At 36.8% G+C, this 19,280-nt stretch overlaps 1 long non-coding RNA gene across 1 annotated transcript; it reads right to left on the minus strand.

Annotated features, from left to right (window-relative positions):
* Positions 1–4,122: 4,122 nt before the first annotated feature.
* Positions 4,123–10,673, minus strand: LOC131724909 (uncharacterized). The gene is made up of 3 exons (XR_009320352.1): positions 10,531–10,673; positions 5,964–6,057; positions 4,123–5,795 (listed from the first exon to the last, which is right to left on the minus strand). It is a non-coding gene; the product is annotated as an uncharacterized LOC131724909 (long non-coding RNA).
* Between the last annotated feature and the right edge of the window lie 8,607 nt (positions 10,674–19,280).

The raw sequence follows: 19,280 nt of genomic DNA on the forward strand, positions 1-19,280 counted from the left end.
TTGCCTGAATGAAAGGGAAATATATAAAGTCTCCGCCAGTTTTCTGCCATGGCGGTCTGCAATACCAGTTTAATTTTATACGTCCGAGTTAATTTTTAATTAATGAGTTGTAAGATAAATTAGTTGAAACAGTATTCACTACTAACGACATGACACCCCACTAATGACATTTGAAAAACAATTTGGGCAAGAGCAGTAAAACATATTATTAAACAACCAGGCACTAGATATTTAGAAATCGCAGCTTAGATTCTCTCATGTACCAGTTCTCTGTGTGCGCATGGAAACAACATTTTCACGAGCCATCTGCGAAAACAGCATGAGAACTTTACACATGGCTAATTTACATACCAACCCCCACCTTTCCCATTCATTTGCATGACGTCGGGTGAAAAGCCGTGTTTTCTCAAGTAAAGTAAACAGAGTGAATGGAAACCCGAAAAAGCATTTTGCACAAGTCATTTTTCATGAGCAAATGTCTCGAGCTAAAAAAAAAAAAAACTCCACCAGAGAGGAATAGGGTAAATCTCATTAACTCGTGAGCGTGACATAAAGCATGGGAAATCCTCGCCCATTTTCACATGGAAACCTGAATTTCACATGGAAACGCCCACTGCTCCCAGTCCAGACAGCTTTGGGAGCATACTTGGAAGATATCTGGAACAGATCTCTATAATCCTACGTCTCCGCCGGTTTTCAGCCATGGTGATCTGCAATAGCTGGGTTGGACAGTTTCATTATATTTTCTTTTTTCTTTAATTAATAAGTCGTGTGATAAATTAGCTGAAATATTATTCACTACTAACGATATGCCGCCCTACCAATGGACATTTGAAAAACAATTTGGAATTTTGAAAAATAAGTTGGAATAGCCTCCCCCTTTCATTATGGGGCAGATTAGAACTTCTTAAAATTATGATAGTTCCCCAACTGATTTATATGCTGGCTATGCTTCCTATCCCCGTACCTATGTCCACCTTTAAATATATAAATTCATTATATACTAAGTTTATATGGGCATACAAGAAACCAAGAATCAAATTAAAAAAAACTATTTTATCACTACAGTAGCGGTGGTCTAAAGTCACCAAATTTATATTGGTACTATTTATCCTATCAGCTTTTAACTCTCAAAAGATGTTTTTTAGTTTCCAATTCTAAATCCCCATTATGGTTTGATATTTTACAACAAGCTGCTAAACCCTTTCACCTCAAAGAATTTTGTTTTCATGGCCCCCCACCATCTTTACAGAAATACATATCTTTTAGATTTCCAAATCATATTCTGAATTCTGAAAAAAGCAATGTTTGAACTCAATGATATGAGAAAAATGTATCTATCCTTAAGTATATGGAATAACCCCATTTTAACTTATAAGAACAAATGTCTAAAGGATGATTTGTGGATTAATGCTAGCATAAATACAATTAGTGACATTTTTATTGATAAATCCTTACCCTGTCTAAGAGCACTCAAAGTAAAATATAATACAAGTAATTCATTTGTATATAATCATATTAAATCTACTCTTTCTAAACTATATCAAAGGAAACCTTGTCGTCCACAAATTACCAAATTGGAACAGTTTGTATCTGATTCTAAGAATGCACAGAGATTTGTTTCAAAGTTATATAAATTGTTTCAAGACAGTCAAATTGCCTTTGATGACTCTTTAAAAGTTTACTGGGAAAGTGTTTTGAAAACAGAGTTCAGCAATAATATGTGAAGATTGAGCAATAAAAATGTTAAATTATCTTCACAGAGCTAAATTGTGTTCAATTCTATATGAAATACTGCACAACGTTTACTTTAACCCCTGCAAGTTATATAATTATAAGCTGTCAGATATTTCTTCATGCTGGAGATGTGGCAAAGATAACTCTGCTATATTACATTTAATTTGGTATTGCACAAAAGTTTCAGTGTTTTGGAAATATATATTATTTCATGTAAATAATATATTTAATGTCAATATAAAAATGTCTCCTAAACTAGCAATACTTTTGCAGAACGAAAATTACTTCTTGGTCTATTCATTCCTGCTAAAAAAAGCTATCCTTTGTAGTTGGAAGGCTACTGAACCTACGACTATTATAATGGCTACATTTGGCATTAGAAGCCCTACCACTTGAAAATATTCACTTTTTCTATCTGGATACATTTTCAGAGTTTTCTAATCTTTGGCATGAAGTAACTACTTTATTATCAATAGACTAGAGATCACTGCATGTATTTTATTTATTTATTAATGTTTGGCCGTATGTTTAATGAATTATACAGTTGTAATTTTATGAATTTTATGTAATTGATGAAAATCCTGTTATTGTTATTTAAAAAAACCTAATAAAATATAAATGACAAAAAAAGAGCAGTAAAACACATGGCTAATTTGCATATTGACTTCCTCCTTTCCCCTTCATTTGCATGACATCAGATTAAAAAGATTAAAATAAACTGAGCCAATGGAAACCCGAAATGTATAGGGTCTTATTTCATTCGGCTCGAGCACAATGTCTCGAGAAAAATTAGAACACAATATGAATTGTCTAAAGCAGGCTATGAGAGCATGATATGATAAAAAAGCTTGTCCTTACATTGTGATGCAGTAACCATAAAGCCTGAGGGTAATACATTTTTTGTTAGTCATTCTGTCTTAAACAGAAAATAGACAGCAACTAGGAAAAGGGAAAATCAATAAAACAAAACGGGATAAGTGAGTCTAGAAATATAATTAAAGGTCCCTTTGTGCTAATGACACACCCTGTATAATTGGTTGACATGGAGGGCTGGTCATGCAAGCTGGTCGTGCGGTTCCCATGAAATATACACATGCCTGGGTGGTGATTAGGCGAAGGACCGGGTGGTATGAACTGTATTTAATATGATATGTTACTTAATGTAAACATTTGTTTATATTTTTTGGTTGTCCAATGAAAACATAATTTATTAATTCATTAGAATTGGTACGTTATTATGTTGACTTTAATTGCTGTTTGGAAATTATGCATAAATTGGGCTTTTTTGCATACAGTACTTGTATTACCCTTCCTAATAATAAAAAGAGCTACTTATTGAAGCATTGTCAAATAGTTATTATATTAGTTATTATTAGCCTGAGCCACTAATCAGTGGATTTCTTTTAATAAGCAGGTTGTTATTTAATATATGTGTTGAGGTGTGTTAACAAAAGTTATTGACATTCATGAAGTGCACACTGTACAGTAGGAAAATACTTCATTTTTTGCACCCAGTGGATTCATTATTCGTCTTGGAATTAGAAATTAAAATGTATACTTTTTTTCAAGGAGAAATATTGAATTTCTAAGTCTAACAACTTTAAATAACATAGCTATGAATACTGTATGCTGTGGTCAAAACAGGATCAAAGAAGAGTGGATTATAGGGTTGGGAGCATTATCTACAATTGGGAGCAAAGCTTACAACATTATCTACAATTTGATTAAACCTGTGACTTCAGACGGTGAGTGACTCGAGGGCTATAGTTACTGTATTTGTCTATTGACTGATAGAGACTATTGGTTGTTTTATGGACAAACCCACCTTTTGTGAATATGTGAATCTGTTTATCAGTTACTACATGGACTTTAATATATACGCAAACTTGCCAACACAGTATGCAAACCTCTGTTACATTTTAATTCAGAGGATTAGGTGATAACATAAAGCTGTGGATTGATTACTGTACCAGCAGCAATGAAATATTCCTGCATGAAAAAAGCAACAAATCTCATGCAGTAGATACAACAGATTATAACTTTGTAGTTACAAATCATAGAGTGAGTAAACTATCCATCTACAATATACTGTATCGCAGTGTGCTCTAATAACGCTTCCTTAATTTCCCCCTTTAATAAAATTATAAATAAGTATGTGTTCTGGTATATTCTCTTTTGAAGTATTATATCAGAAAACTATACATTCAGGATTAAGACTTGCTCACAGCACTGTGAAAGAAAGATCTTCAAGCATCTTGCCTGCCTACAGCCAGTGCCGTAGTCCTTCAACTCTGACAACCAATTGTGGCAAGTGGTTTGCAGTGCGCAGGTTTAGAAGTGATGCAATGCATAACAGATGACAAACAACAAAGTTCACGGTCCAAACAATTCTTTATTTGTTTCCATTTATAATCCAGGTCGTGTGGCAACCGTAAATAATAATCCCAGGCAATACATTGTTAAACCACGGGTTACAGTCCCGAAATAATAAACACAGTATAAACACACACAAGACACAAACACGGTCACATGTCCAGAGTGAGTGCTAACGTGCAAGTAGTGAAATACAATTTATTCATGTACAGTGGTGAACATAAGGAACATAAGAAGAACATAAGAAAGTTTACAAACGAGAGGAGTCCATTCAGCCCATCTTGCTCATTTGGTTATTAGTAGCTTATTGATCCCAGAATCTCATCAAGCAGCTTCTTGAAGGATCCCAGGGTGTCAGCTTCAACAACATTACTGGGGAGTTGGTTCCAGACCCTCACAATTCTCTGTGTAAAAAAGTGCCTCCTATTTTCTGTTCTGAATGCCCCTTTATCTAATCTAAATTTGTGACCCCTGGTCCTTTTTTCGGGTCAAAAAAGTCCCCTGGGTCAACATTGTCTATACCTTTTAGGATTTTGAATGCTTAAATCAGATCACCGCGTAGTCTTCTTTGTTCAAGACTGAATAGATTCAATTCTTTTAGCCTGTCTGCATACGACATGCCTTTTAAACCTGGGATAATTCTGGTTGCTCTTTTTGCACTCTTTCGAGAGCAGCAATATCCTTTTTGTAACGAGGTGACCAGAACTTAACACAATATTCTAGGTGAGGTCTTACTAATGCATTGTAAAATTTTAACATTACTTCCCTTGATTTAAATTCAACACTTCTCACAATATATCCGAGCAACACTGCATGAAGTGTTGTCCGTGTTGGTGCTGGCCTTAAGCGACAGCTCCCGGTACGTGTTAGCTGTCTAATAAGAACAAACGAGTACAATTAGAAACGACAAAACAAACAAACACTAAACACTCACAGTTCTTTTACAATCCTTCATTGGTTCTCTCGCAACCATAACAAAGGAACAGATTGCTTCGCTATGTACCATCAGTCACGCCCCCTTAGTTAGCGAGTGCAACCGTTTTTCCTCCAATTCGTGATTGCCACATCGCCTCCCGTCTGGGGCGATGACTTGGTGTACCGTGGCTCCGCCCCCTTTCTAGATGGCCGACTTCCACCTTTCCCTGGAATTAATTGCCAGACCATCCAGTCCGAGGCACTCTGATCCCTTTACACAGACGACTGCAACACCATACCAGAGGGGAGCGGCGTATACTCGGGAGGAGAGGGTCCGCTCTGCAGGAACGACAGCTACACAACCCTGAGACTGCAGGCGGTGCTTGTGAAGGCAATGCCCAGTCAAGGCCGTATGAAGCAGCCCGAGTCGTTGTATGAAGACCGGCTCATCAGTAGGTTAGTTTAGGGGATAGTGATCCCATGTGATGTATAGTGAAGGTTATGTGGTGTAGCCGGTTCCTGGAGTTGGAGAGTGGGACGTCTTGTTTTATAAGGCCAGCGCTCGCCCTCTGTGGCACCTTTTATTTGTAGTTTTTGGACTGTGTTTTATTTTGCCTTTTGTACAGCTTGCTGTATGTGTCCTCTGTACGTTACCATCGCTGGTAACGTCACATGACCCCTTTGTTTACTTTCTGTTTTGTGAATAAATCCTGCTTGCTTGTGCTGGTGTTTCAACTCCACCCCCAATGTCTCTCTGTATTGTTTAAACCCTGTCACAGGGTGTTAACAATGAAAAGAAAAAAAAAAAGACAGGTACAATATTTAAACAGTTGTAGCAACACGTGAGGACGTGTAACACTATATTTTTTGGAACCCCGCTACTTACTCTTTAAATGCCTACTCCTGAGACCAGTCTCAATATAAATGTATGTATTTACCTGTAATGTTGGATAAAGATGACAGAGCTTCACAGTACTTTTCCAGGAGTACAAATAAAGGTAGATGTTGTAAAAGTTCACAGTCTAGAACTGGCTGTGGAAAACAAGATAAAGCAGTGCATAAGAATAGATCATATATACGAGAAAAGATTAGAAAATGTTTTAGGCGCAGTAACTTATGTCTATCTATGTTTTATGACATGCCATTAATGTCTGAGTGTTTTACAGCATTCTCTAACCTTGGCCAGATCAAACCCATATACCTGTCAGTTATGGGCTCTTGCACCCCAGTAAAAAAAAAAAAACTCAAAGCAGCTTTGAATGAGAAAAGAAAAGTTTTTAAAAACAACACCTGCACATCACCGATTATAAAATCACTTTATTGTATATCTGTGTGACGGACATAGAATGATCTTTGGTGGTAAATCTCCCTCCCGGCCTGTGAGGGCGCTAAGTAACGGGAACAGAGTACCCTAGACTGTTTGGCCTGACACTTCATTCCGAGGGTTAAAAGGAAGTCGGTCATCTTGAAAGGGGGCAGAGCTTCGGTGCACTAACTTTGTTTCATTAAGGACTGTATATTCACTACGAGCACTCGAGCACACACTGTGGACTTGTGTTTGTGTCTTTGTTACGTGTGGGTGAATAAGAACTTGACTGTTTATTATTTGGGAACCAACCGTGGATTTAAACAGAGCAAAACACGCTGCTGTATTGCCTGTTAACATTGTTTATTATTTACTGCTGTTACGCCATCAGGAAACTGGATTACAAACCATTAAACAACATTGCACCTGGATTATAACTGTCTGTCTGTTTATTGATCACCTGCACCTGCACACTGTTGACTACTTTGCCACACTCTGTTATTCAATGTGTTACAGCCCTTTGGTGGGCTTTTAAAATCATCCTTTTCATGCTATCATTAATATATTCTGCTTTTGGCACATTCAAACTCCCATTCGTGCCTGTTGCAGAAATGTATTGTGTCTTGTTTTATCTATCCAGGCAGTTAAACTTGTGCTCAGCTTACAGGCGTTGTTTCATCAGTGTGGATGCAGCTGCTGGTGTTTGCGTACAGCTCCTCTGCAAGGACATGCTACACAGTGCATTACTTCTTTTTTTTTTTGCAAAAGCTTACTAAAATCCTGGGACACATACATTAAAACTAGGATGAGCCTAGAAAAACAAGTACATGTGATAACCCCAATGCATACAGTAATCCACTGGTTAAATGCCTATTCATTACTTGTTAAATACAGCTCTCTGAAGAGTCCTTACAGAGTATGAAACAGTACTGTACTGTTTACTTATGTCAACATGGTCTAACTGTGAATTAACCAAATTTGTAAGTATCTAATTTTGAAATAAATAACTGTAATATGAATGAATGTACATTTCACTGTTTAGTACAAGAGCCAATGCATCTCTCCATGTTGGTTTCCAGCCAAGATTATCAGCCTGGCACAAGTAGAATTTGAACCAATATTATCAATATACCAGTATTTTCAATTACAGTATTTGCTTGAGTATAAGTCGAGAAATTTAAACCCAAAACGCAATCCTGAAGTTGAACAAACATATGAACCGATCTATAATTTATAGTAAAAAGCCTATATTTACTGAATGCAATGACCGGCAGCAGCATAAATACTATGGAGGGGCAAAATAATACTAATAATATTAATAATATCAATACTACTACTACTAATAATAATAATGTTACCTTTTCTATTGCGTGACCCTGCAGCATAGTGCTTCTGTGAGAAACAGCAGCACCTCGCACCTCCATTGTTGTGGGCAAATCCTTGCTGCCCTCGTTACCTGAGCAAATGCTTCTAATTTCTCTCAAATCAAAACGCAAACATCTCAAGATTTGGCGAAAACGATTCTGTGACAATGTCTATATATAAAAAACAAGAATCCCAGGCTTGTTTACATCCAGGAGCTGTCCTGTAAAACACAGATGCAGTTTCATTGAATTACAGCCAGACCCCTCTCCGTCCCCCCCTCCCCACATTCCATTGAAATACATACTTCTGTGTGGGCAAGGAAGGAAGTGGGGGTGGGGCTTGTATACTAAAAATAATACAATTGTAGGTTATACAAAAAAAAAAAAAGTACTGTATTGTGGTTCTAGGTAGACATTCTTATAAAATTGTTATTTTTGCAAATTATACCCTAATCTTGCCCTCACAATGGGGGGTCCACTTTTACACGAGGTCGACTTTTACTCGCGCGAATACGGTAGATAGGATGCATACATTCTTTCCAGTTTCCGTTTGCGTTCAAAATTTATTTTGAAAAGCACTGTAATGGGATTTTATACAATTAATATGCATATTACGGAATACATCTTTTGTTGCAACACTGTACCAAGATTAAGCACATTAAAGATAACTGGTATTTTTTACAGTTATATCTTCATTGCTTTTTTTTTTTTTGTGCCAGCAGTAATTCCATTAACTCTAAAAAATTACCTGTTGAAAGAAGTAACATCACCAAATGTTGTGTAAAAATACAACATGGTTTTCTATTGATTAAAAGCTTTGAAATATGACCCCCTTTTAATTTAAATATCTGTCTTGCACATAAATAATGAGGCTATTAAGAAGTGATGGGTCCCTCTGTATACAGTACATGCACTATTTACTGTCAACAAGGCCTAACCATGAACAGTGAACGTTAAGACACTGAAGTTTTAATATTTCAATCTATGTCATACTTTTAAAGTAAACAAACTGAAATAAAATACTTACTGTATCTAGGCTAATGAAATTTGTCACTGAAGATGTATTGCGTTATGACATGCATTTCTTAAATAATTGTAAGCATGAACTAAAATGTAACCTACTACAATAAAACAGCAGTCAATATAACCAGTGTAATGATTATTACACACAGAGTATTTGATTTTCAAATCACATTTCAGCAGGAGCAAAATTGACTTTTTACTGTGAAGTGTATTGCATTATAGTTTTTAAATGTACTGTCTCTCTGTGGCAGTCTGGCTCGCAGTGGTGAAGTGGATGACGTCACGGACCAGGAAGTAACTGACACCAAAACAGTGGATGGGCGGGTGAAGCTGAATGCTATTGCACTCAGCGTATTTATTAATAAACAAAACAAAAGATTTAACAAAACACAAAACAAAAGGGCACGAGGGCCAAACGAATGAACAAACAAACAAGTAAGTGATGTGCTGGGTAATCCAGCACGTTTTAGCAATTGTTTTTTTAATGTTGCTTTCTCTCTCCGCTCTCCCGTACTCTCCTCTACACTCAGCCTCGAGTGCAGAGAGCTGCAGGTTTATATACTCTGGCCGAGGGATTAACTAGTTGTTAATTATCTTATTATCCCTCGGCCAGAGTCTGCACGCGTTTGGTAAGGATGCATGACTGTCAGCTAGTTAAATAATCAGTAGCTGATCAGCCATGCACCCTCACAGGGTTTTTAAATATAATAATAAAAGACGTGGCGCTTTTACCCGCGCCGCAAACGAAAATACAAATAATAATAAATAGGGGCGGGACACTCCGCCACACTCTCGTATAAATAACTATCAACCCACACAAATGTATTATTATACATTATATAATGACAGAAAAGAAAAAGTAACTGGTGCAACGTTGCAAGCTAAGGTGCATTTAGCAAAGCACTGTAAGTATAGTTTAGGTAAGAAGCCCAACAACACTTAGTAGGAGAGGCCAATACAAAAAAAGTAGTTCTGATAATTATACAGGACCTATATTTTTTCTATATGCAAATCATAGGCAAATAGCCCCCTATATAGTAAATGCCAGGGTCTGGGTGTGCCAATTAAAACAAATCCACTAATTTATTTAGTTTACAGCCTCAACAAAATGTAATATAAATTGAAAATAAGATATTAACATGTTATAACGACAATACGTGACACTTTAATCTATGGCTATGTTTACAAAAACGTTTTGTATAATTTTGATGTCATCATACCATCATCGTACGTTCCAATCGTAGAACGACTGGAGGGGGAGGCCAGTGCCAGTTTGGTACAATTAACATCATTCCATGGGTCAAAATGTGTCCCATTTAGTGGTCAAATTATCATCATTTTACCAAGACAGAAGTACACTTCATTATCTCCTGTAATCTCATTGCAAATATTGTGTTAAGAAATGCAGCATAATGTAAGGGCCAATACAACAACAACAAAAAAACCATAGCAAATGTATCATAAAACATTGTATTACAATGTCTTAGAACCGCATGATGGATTGTCTTGTAAATTATTGCTGGCCATGTATTATCCTGTAATAATTATTTAAAAAGTAGCATTCTGTACATGAGAATGTTACATATTAAGCAATGACTTAAACAAGGTTATTTGTCTAAACATAAATTGGGATACAAAGAATACTATTAACATTGAATTAAAGTTGTTGGTGAAACCACTAAGAAAACACCCACAACTGCTGGGTTGTTAAAGAAGAAAAATACATGATAGGATTAGACTATAAGTGCATTGTACAAATGTGTTTCAGTAGTTTTGCCTCTAAAGCATTACAAGAACCCTTACTGTACTTACATGTAACAGAAGTAGACAGAACAACGTCTTCAGTAAACCCATATTGCCAGCCAGGAACCTCTTGACCTGTTTGGTTTCTCCATAATCCACTTCCAATAATAGAAATCCTTTAAATAGAAATTCTGATAAGTTGTGCCATTGAATCGTTCACAGGCAGACAAGCGAAAACACTTCAGACGTATGTTGATAATTCCAAGTTAAACATGGCAGACACAAGTCAAGTTTATCGATATCCATAAAGAGTACAAACTTCAAGAGTATAAGCTTTAATAGATTATAAAAGCACCCATTTACAGCCTTTGGTCTGTTTATTTTTTTCTAAATATGAAGGAAATCCAGACTGTAACTGTTACACTATAACTTATATTTTCACAAGAAATGTTTGCTTATACAGTATTGCAACGATTAAAGTTTTTTTCTTCTTGATTCTATGCATGTTAAAAAAAAATTTAAAAAAAGTTTTTGCCCCTAACATGACATTCTTTTTGTATCTTTTTAATAGAAAGCAAAAGGAAATGTAGAAAGGACTTTATTTTTTCCAAAGGTATGATCAGCAGGTACACTTCATCCAGCACTTTAGAACCATTCAAAAGTAGTTCCTTCAAAGCAGTAGTAAGATATTGTGTTTTAGTAAAATATTACCAGAAACTAATGTACAGAATGTCCCCAGTAGATAAGAGCAGAGCTGCTGAGTTTGAATTGAAGTGCTCTCTCCCTGCAGACTTTTAAAGTTAAAGTTGTTGTAATGTGAGCCACAGAAAACTGGATCTGAGGCGCAGGGTTGGAGAGACAGAGAGTAAGGCAGCTGGTGACACCTCATTTATAGAACTAAATTTGCATTCCTGTTTTAAATCACACCTCAGATAATTCAACTCAACGTAGCTCCAGTGGGCAATAAAAATAGCCCAACAGAGTTATTGATCTTTATTGAGATGTGCTCCCAGTATATAAAATGTTATTTTAGTTGGACATATTGATATCATTTCCAATAGCAGTGTTAAATTTACATATATAAACTAAACATATATAAAAAAAAGTAAAAAAAAAATCACCTTAAAATAAACTTAAATGTTTGATTTCTTTACAATTATCTCCTATTTATGACAGAGAAATAAATAACAATGCGTATTCTATTGTTATATATACTGAGCATCAAAAGAAACGTATCACTTATATTTGAGCATCAAAAGAAACGTATCACTTATATTTGAGCATCAAAAGAAACGTATCACTTATATTTGAGCATCAAAAGAAACGTATCACTTATATTTGGATAAAAGTGACTAGATATTTTAGGGCAGGTGCAGTGACTTTTTATTGTGCTGATTAACAATTAACAATTTGCATCACGAAGATGCTACAAAATGATCTGCCGATCTTGGGCAGGTGTTGTGACTCTTGGTCTCCCAGTTTGTGGCCTGTCATTGACAGAGTGTGTCTGGTTATACCGTCTTGCCAGGTTTGAAATGGCTGGCTGTGAGCACCCAAGACAGCAAGCCACAGTACGCTGCCCTATTCCAGCCTCCAACATGCCGATTGCCTGAAGGCGCTTTTCTCTTGACAGCCGTGGCATATATATATATATATATATATATATATATATATATATATATATATATATTTCTGTGATTTTCTTTATTGCTTTTATTCAAGCTTGCAATTCAACAGCTGAAATCACTCCATATCCAGTGTCCAGTATGGATAGATTTATTTTTATATGCTAGTAACTCATTTTTATTATAAAACCCATTCATCTGAACTGCATATTTCAGGTTGATGTGTGTTACATTATGTAGACGAAGAGAATTAGACATGCCTTTGATCTGAGGAGTTTACAAAGCTGAGAAAAATCCCTGACTCCATGGACAGTATGAAGTTATGTCCATGTGGACATACAGGTGTAAGTTATTATTTATTTTAATGCTTGATGCATCAACTTTATTCTCTAGTTGCACAAGGAAGATCACAACTGAATTATATTAAACAAATCAAAGCTTACCAAATATTTGAACTAACAATAAAAATATAACATCCTGGCCTTAGGCCAGTTTAATGATATGGTATGTATGAATTGTCCACTTAGCCTCATACATTGTCATAGATACAGTATAAAATAACTACAACACATTCATTGCTTGTTAAAGAGATGGTACTATCTCAGCACCTCCTCAAGACAGCATCTGTAAACCTAACAACTCTCAACTATACCGGACTATATGGCACCGAATTGTATCAGTACTTCCATCATCTTATACTTGCACTTAACTGTTTCACACTTTGCTGTATTCTACTACTGCTGTTAATCATAATGATACTTTCTGTATCTTGTACTTGATTTTACTCTTAAATTCCTACATTTCTATTGGAATATTGTAACATGTGTGCAAGACTGAAAACAAGATTACAATTACTAGAGCAGAGGATTGTTCTTGCTTGCCAGATTTAAAGTTATATTACAGTTCCACAGGGAGTATGTACATGCTTGTGGAACTAAAAACAGAATTGCAAATTGTGGTGAAATGTAAAAAAAATGCCTAAACACACAGAAACCCTAGAAAAATGTGCCTGTGAGCATAAGTATTTCATTGTGAAAGACAGCAAAGCAAAGAAGGTACATGAAGTGTGCAAGTACTGTTGGGTTAATACATATTGTGACAGAAAAAAACGCTCAAGAATTTTGGAAAGTAACCAAACACAATAATTTCATACAGTATATAAAAAGCGAAAGCCCTGAAAAAACAAAAAAACCATTTACAGAAAATAGCTCAAAATAAGCACCGAAAAACAGAATCCCTAATTATAATGCAATCACATACTTAGTACATTGATGTTGACAGCCTTTTTAATATTAGTCCTGCTTATCTCAGCCCATCCGTTAGAGGACATATGGAGACGGAACAGCTTCACACTTAAGCAAAAACTGTTATATTGCATAGATTTTAAATATCACATTTTGTGTGTGTGATTTTCAGTCCCCATTCAGTGGTTCCTCTCCAGCTAAAAATGAGGTTGATGTTACAGTGCCTTGCGAAAGTATTCGGCCCCCTTGAACTTTGCGACCTTTTGCCACATTTCAGGCTTCAAACATAAAGATATGAAACTGTAATTTTTTGTGAAGAATCAACAACAAGTGGGACACAATCATGAAGTGGAACGAAATTTATTGGATATTTCAAACTTTTTTAACAAATAAAAAACTGAAAAATTGGGCGTGCAAAATTATTCAGCCCCCTAAAGTTAATACTTTGTAGCGCCACCTTTTGCTGCGATTACAGCTGTAAGTCGCTTGGGGTATGTCTCTATCAGTTTTGCACATCGAGAGACTGAAATTTTTGCCCATTCCTCCTTGCAAAACAGCTCAGCTCAGTGAGGTTGGATGGAGAGCATTTGTGAACAGCAGTTTTCAGTTCTTTCCACAGATTCTCGATTGGATTCAGGTCTGGACTTTGACTTGGCCATTCTAACACCTGGATATGTTTATTTGTGAACCATTCCATTGTAGATTTTGCTTTATGTTTTGGATCATTGTCTTGTTGGAAGACAAATCTCTGTCCCAGTCTCAGGTCTTTTGCAGACTCCATCAGGTTTTCTTCCAGAATGGTCCTGTATTTGGCTCCATCCATCTTCCCATCAATTTTAACCATCTTCCCTGTCCCTGCTGAAGAAAAGCAGGCCCAAACCATGATGCTGCCACCACCATGTTTGACAGTGGGGATGGTGTGTTCAGGGTGATGAGCTGTGTTGCTTTTACACCAAACATAACGTTTTGCATTGTTGCCAAAAAGTTCGATTTTGGTTTCATCTGACCAGAGCACCTTCTTCCACATGTTTGGTGTGTCTCCCAGGTGGCTTGTGGCAAACTGTAAACGACACTTTTTATGGATATCTTTAAGAAATGGCTTTCTTCTTGCCACTCTTCCATAAAGGCCAGATTTGTGCAGTATACGACTGATTGTTGTCCTATGGACAGAGTCTCCCACCTCAGCTGTAGATCTCTGCAGTTCATCCAGAGTGATCATGGGCCTCTTGGCTGCATCTCTGATCAGTCTTCTCCTTGTATGAGCTGAAAGTTTAGAGGGACGGCCAGGTCTTGGTAGATTTGCAGTGGTCTGATACTCCTTCCATTTCAATATTATCGCTTGCACAGTGCTCCTTGGGATGTTTAAAGCTTGGGAAATCTTTTTGTATCCAAATCCGGCTTTAAACTTCTCCACAACAGTATCTCGGACCTGCCTGGTGTGTTCCTTGTTCTTCATGATGCTCTCTGCGCTTTAAACGGACCTCTGAGACTATCACAGTGCAGGTGCATTTATACGGAGACTTGATTACACACAGGTGGATTCTATTTATCATCATTAGTCATTTAGGTCAACATTGGATCATTCAGAGATCCTCACTGAACTTCTGGAGAGAGTTTGCTGCACTGAAAGTAAAGGGGCTGAATAATTTTGCACGCCCAATTTTTCAGTTTTTTATTTGTTAAAAAAGTTTGAAATATCCAATAAATTTCGTTCCACTTCATGATTGTGTCCCACTTGTTGTTGATTCTTCACAAAAAAATACAGTTTCATATCTTTATGTTTGAAGCCTGAAATGTGGCAAAAGGTCGCAAAGTTCAAGGGGGCCGAATACTTTCGCAAGGCACTGTATATATGGAATAAAGCAGAGCTTTGTATATTAAATATATAAAACCCACTGCAACTGTATCAGTATCCAGTAAAAACAACAAAAAAAACATAAACATGTTCTTATGTTCCGACTACTATAATTTAATCTTCTCTAATGCATGACACATCTAAAAGTATTAAGTACATGCTGAATTTTGCATTATTTTGTGATGTTTTTTTTTTTTTTTTAATAATTATTATTATTATTATTTATTTTTTAGCAGACGCCCTTATCCAGGGTGACTTACAATTGTTACAAGATATCACATTGTTTTTACATACAATTACATTATTTTTTACACATTATTTTTTACATACAATTACCCATTTATATAGTTGGGTTTTTAGTGGAGCAATCTAGGTAAAGTACCTTGCTCAAGGGTACAACAGCAGTGTCCCCCACCTTGGATTGAACCCACGACCCTCCGGCCAAGAGTTCAGTGCCCTAACCACTACTCTACACTGCTGTTTTGATGTTTTAAAAGTACATCTCATTTATAATGCAACATGCAAATAGTGTTTGGTACCTTGTGAGCACGTTCTGAATGGAAGAAAAAAATAATATATTGTAGCGAACCTCAGTTCCCGCAGTCAATGCACACATGGGTGGAAGGCAGGCGCGAACCAGGGACCTCTCACACTAAAGCATAGAGCCGATACCGCTGTACAAAAGAGCCGACTCCATTGCAAGGAGCTTATATCAGGCTTATGTCTTTGTGTGTGATTACGTCACCTACCAGGCCTGCTGCTGCATTCCCCCGTGCACGTTACATTGGTGTCAGCAGTGGACGCAGGTACCCTGGCATGCACTCATCGGACTGTAGCCTGGTAAGCAAGTCCGGGGCGGACCTGAGGCTGGCAGGGGAGAGTGTAGCGTGCATGGGGGAAAGCAGCAGCAGGCCTGGTAGGTGACGTAATCACACATGAAGACATAAGCCTGATATACACTCCTTGCAATGGAGCCGGCTCATTTGTACAGCGGTATCGGCGCTATACTTTAGTGCGAGAAGTCCCGGGTTCGCGCCCGCCCTCCGCCTGTGTGTGGATTGCCTCGCCCTGTGTGATGCACCTGTCTACGGGAACTGAGGTTTGTTACAATATATATCAAATTATTTAAGCTGATTTTCCTGTTTGTTTGTGTTGTTTTTTTTTTAGGTGTATGTCCCTTTAAAAAAAATCTGTTTGTTTTTTTAATTAGTTGATGCATGCACTTTTTGAAAACAGGATATAGTTTCCAGTAAGGGATTGACCGGTGAGAGGAAACAGGTGAAGAAACGGGAGTAGAGCATACGAGAGAGGGTACACAGGTTATGGATTTGTTGTTTTTCTTGATTTATAGCTATTGAATGTTTTAAGTACATTTGTTAATCAGGTTCTTGGAAAAAGAAAAACGGCAATCAATGGAAAAATTCTCCTGCTTGCCTACAAGGCTCTTCATCACACAGGTCCAGAGTATCTCTCCAACCTGCTGACCTGCTCTGTCCCTGCATGCAAGCTGAGGTCCTCTGATTCGGAACACACTCGGAGAGCCCTCTTTTAGCTTCGTGGTTCCTCTATGGAACTCTCTCCCAGCTTTAGTGTGTGCAGCTCCCACAGTCGCTTGCTTCAAATCAACTCTCAAGACCCACTTGTTCTCTCTTGCTTTCAATGCTCTTAAGCCTGATATCTGTTATCAGCTGTTGTATAAATTGCTATTTCAGGTTTTTCACTCCATCTTATTTGTATGATTCTGCTTGACACACACATCCACAATGTTTAGAATTCACATCCTAGCCTTGTATTTAATGTATTATGCCTGTATTTAATGTATTTGCATTGTTTTTTACTGTTTGTATTTAATGTACTATGTCCTGTATTTCACTGTATTTAATGTATTATGCATTGTTCCTCACTGTTTTTTAAAGCGTTTGTGAAGGTGGTCCACTATGAAAGGCGCTATATAAAATAAATATTGATTGATTGATTGATATATATATGACCCAGTGTGTCATTAATAAGCAGATCACTCTGAACAACATTCACAGTATGTGGAAGATGCAACCTGAGTATCATGATACAAATCAATTACCGGTACTGTATTGTTTTACCTTAAACAGCCAATGCATACATTTTTAAGGAATGGTCCCTATTCCTTGGATAGTAGCCAGCTTATGCATGTAAAAGGTTAGGGTCAAGGTGGGCCCTAGGCTAACCTAGTAATTGAAGATAAATTACTTGACTGTTGAAGTCAATTTAACTTGTACATGTATGTGACAGAGAACGAATGAGCCTTGCATGTACATTGCCTTTGTTTATTATTGTTTTGGGACTGAAACCCTGTGTTATTTAGCTGTGCAGCTACTCATTGCTGTGTAGTTGCCAGCATTATTAATTAACAGTGCCAAAATAAAAGAACTGTTTGGACCGTGAACTCTGTTTGTTGTTGTTGGAGCACTGTCTCACATCTACACCTGCACACTGCAAACCACTTGTTCACAATGTAACAGCCGGAGGCTGAACTTCATCCCTAAAATTATTAACCCTAAAGTTCCTTAAATATCTTATGATCTACTAACGTAAATAATAGTCTGTATATTCATATTTACTTATTTTACGAAGATACGTGATATTTTGTATTTCCTAATATGCAAAACTGTTCGTTCTCTCTCTCTCTCTCTCTCTCTCTCTCTCTCTCTCTCTCTCTCTCTCTCTCTCTCTCTCTGATGTACTCTTAATATGTAAGTAAAACATTTACCCAGTTAAGCACTTGTGCATATTGGAATTTGGCAAATCTTACAAGATTTCCTATAGGGTGTTTTAAACATTCTATTTGGAAGCCAGGGAGGAAAGTTAGTAAATTATTTTACTGAAATATACATTTCTGCAGACTATGTCATTCCAATGTTCCCTGATTTATTAAAGTGAATATTTTCAGATGTGGAAGTTTAACAAAACAGTTGAAATAGTTTTATTTAATACTCCTATTACTTTGAATATTTTTTTAGGCCCTCAAAACATCCCCATCAAACATGGCTGTGCAGTGTTTCTTACTCTGATGTATAGTTGTATAGTTGTGCTGACTCCAGAGCCACAGTGGTCACGGTGCAAACTGACCCCTTAACAATCAGGTACGTGTACACAGAGCTCAGGTACTATAAATATTACTGACAGACAGATAGGCTAAACGATTCTTCCGTGGTGTAAGGGCTTTTTGCAGCTGATGTGCTTCTAAATAAAAAATATTTAAAATACTAAATCCAGATATCATGTCAATGTATTTTTAACTTATTATTCTCTGGAATGTGCAAATAATTAACTTGACATATTAATTATAAGATGATGTAATACTTAGCCTACAGTGCATGTTTACAAATGAGAGGAGGCCATTCGGCCCATCTTGCTCATTTGGTTGTTAGTCACTTATTGATCCCAGAATCTTATCAAGCAGCTTCTTGAAGGATCCCAGGGTCTCAGACTCAACAAAATTACTGGGGAGTTGGTTCCAGACCCTCACAATTCTCTGTGTAAAAAACTGCCTCATATTTTCTGTTCTGAATCCCCCTTAATCTAATCTCCATTTGTGACCCCTGGTCCTTGTTTATTTTTTCAGGTCGATAAAGTCCCTTGGGTTGACATTGTCAATACCTTTTAGAATGCTGAATACTTGAATCAGATCGCTGTGTAGTCTTCTTTGTTCAAGACTGAATAGATTCAATTATTTAAGCCTGTCTGTAAGTTAACATTACTTCCATTGATTTAAATTCAACACTTCTCACTATATATCCGAGCATCTTGTTGGCCTTTTTTATAGCTTCTCTGCATTGTCTAGATGAAGACAATTCTGAGTCAACATAAACTCCTTGGTCTTTTTTTATAGATTCCTTCTTCAATTTCAGTATCTCCCATATGATATTTATAATGCACATTTTTATCTCCTGTGTGCAGTACCTTACACTGTTCTCTATTAAATGTAATTTGCCATGTGTCTGCCCAGTTCTGAATGCTGTCTAGATGATTTTGAATGACCTTTGCTGCTGTAACGGTGTTTGCAACTCTTCCTATTTTTTGTGTCGTCTGCAAATCTAACAAGTTTGCTTACTATAC

The sequence above is a fragment of the Acipenser ruthenus genome, chromosome 3 (assembly GCF_902713425.1).
Source record: "Acipenser ruthenus chromosome 3, fAciRut3.2 maternal haplotype, whole genome shotgun sequence".
In the NCBI taxonomy this organism is placed as follows: Eukaryota; Metazoa; Chordata; class Actinopteri; order Acipenseriformes; family Acipenseridae; genus Acipenser; species Acipenser ruthenus.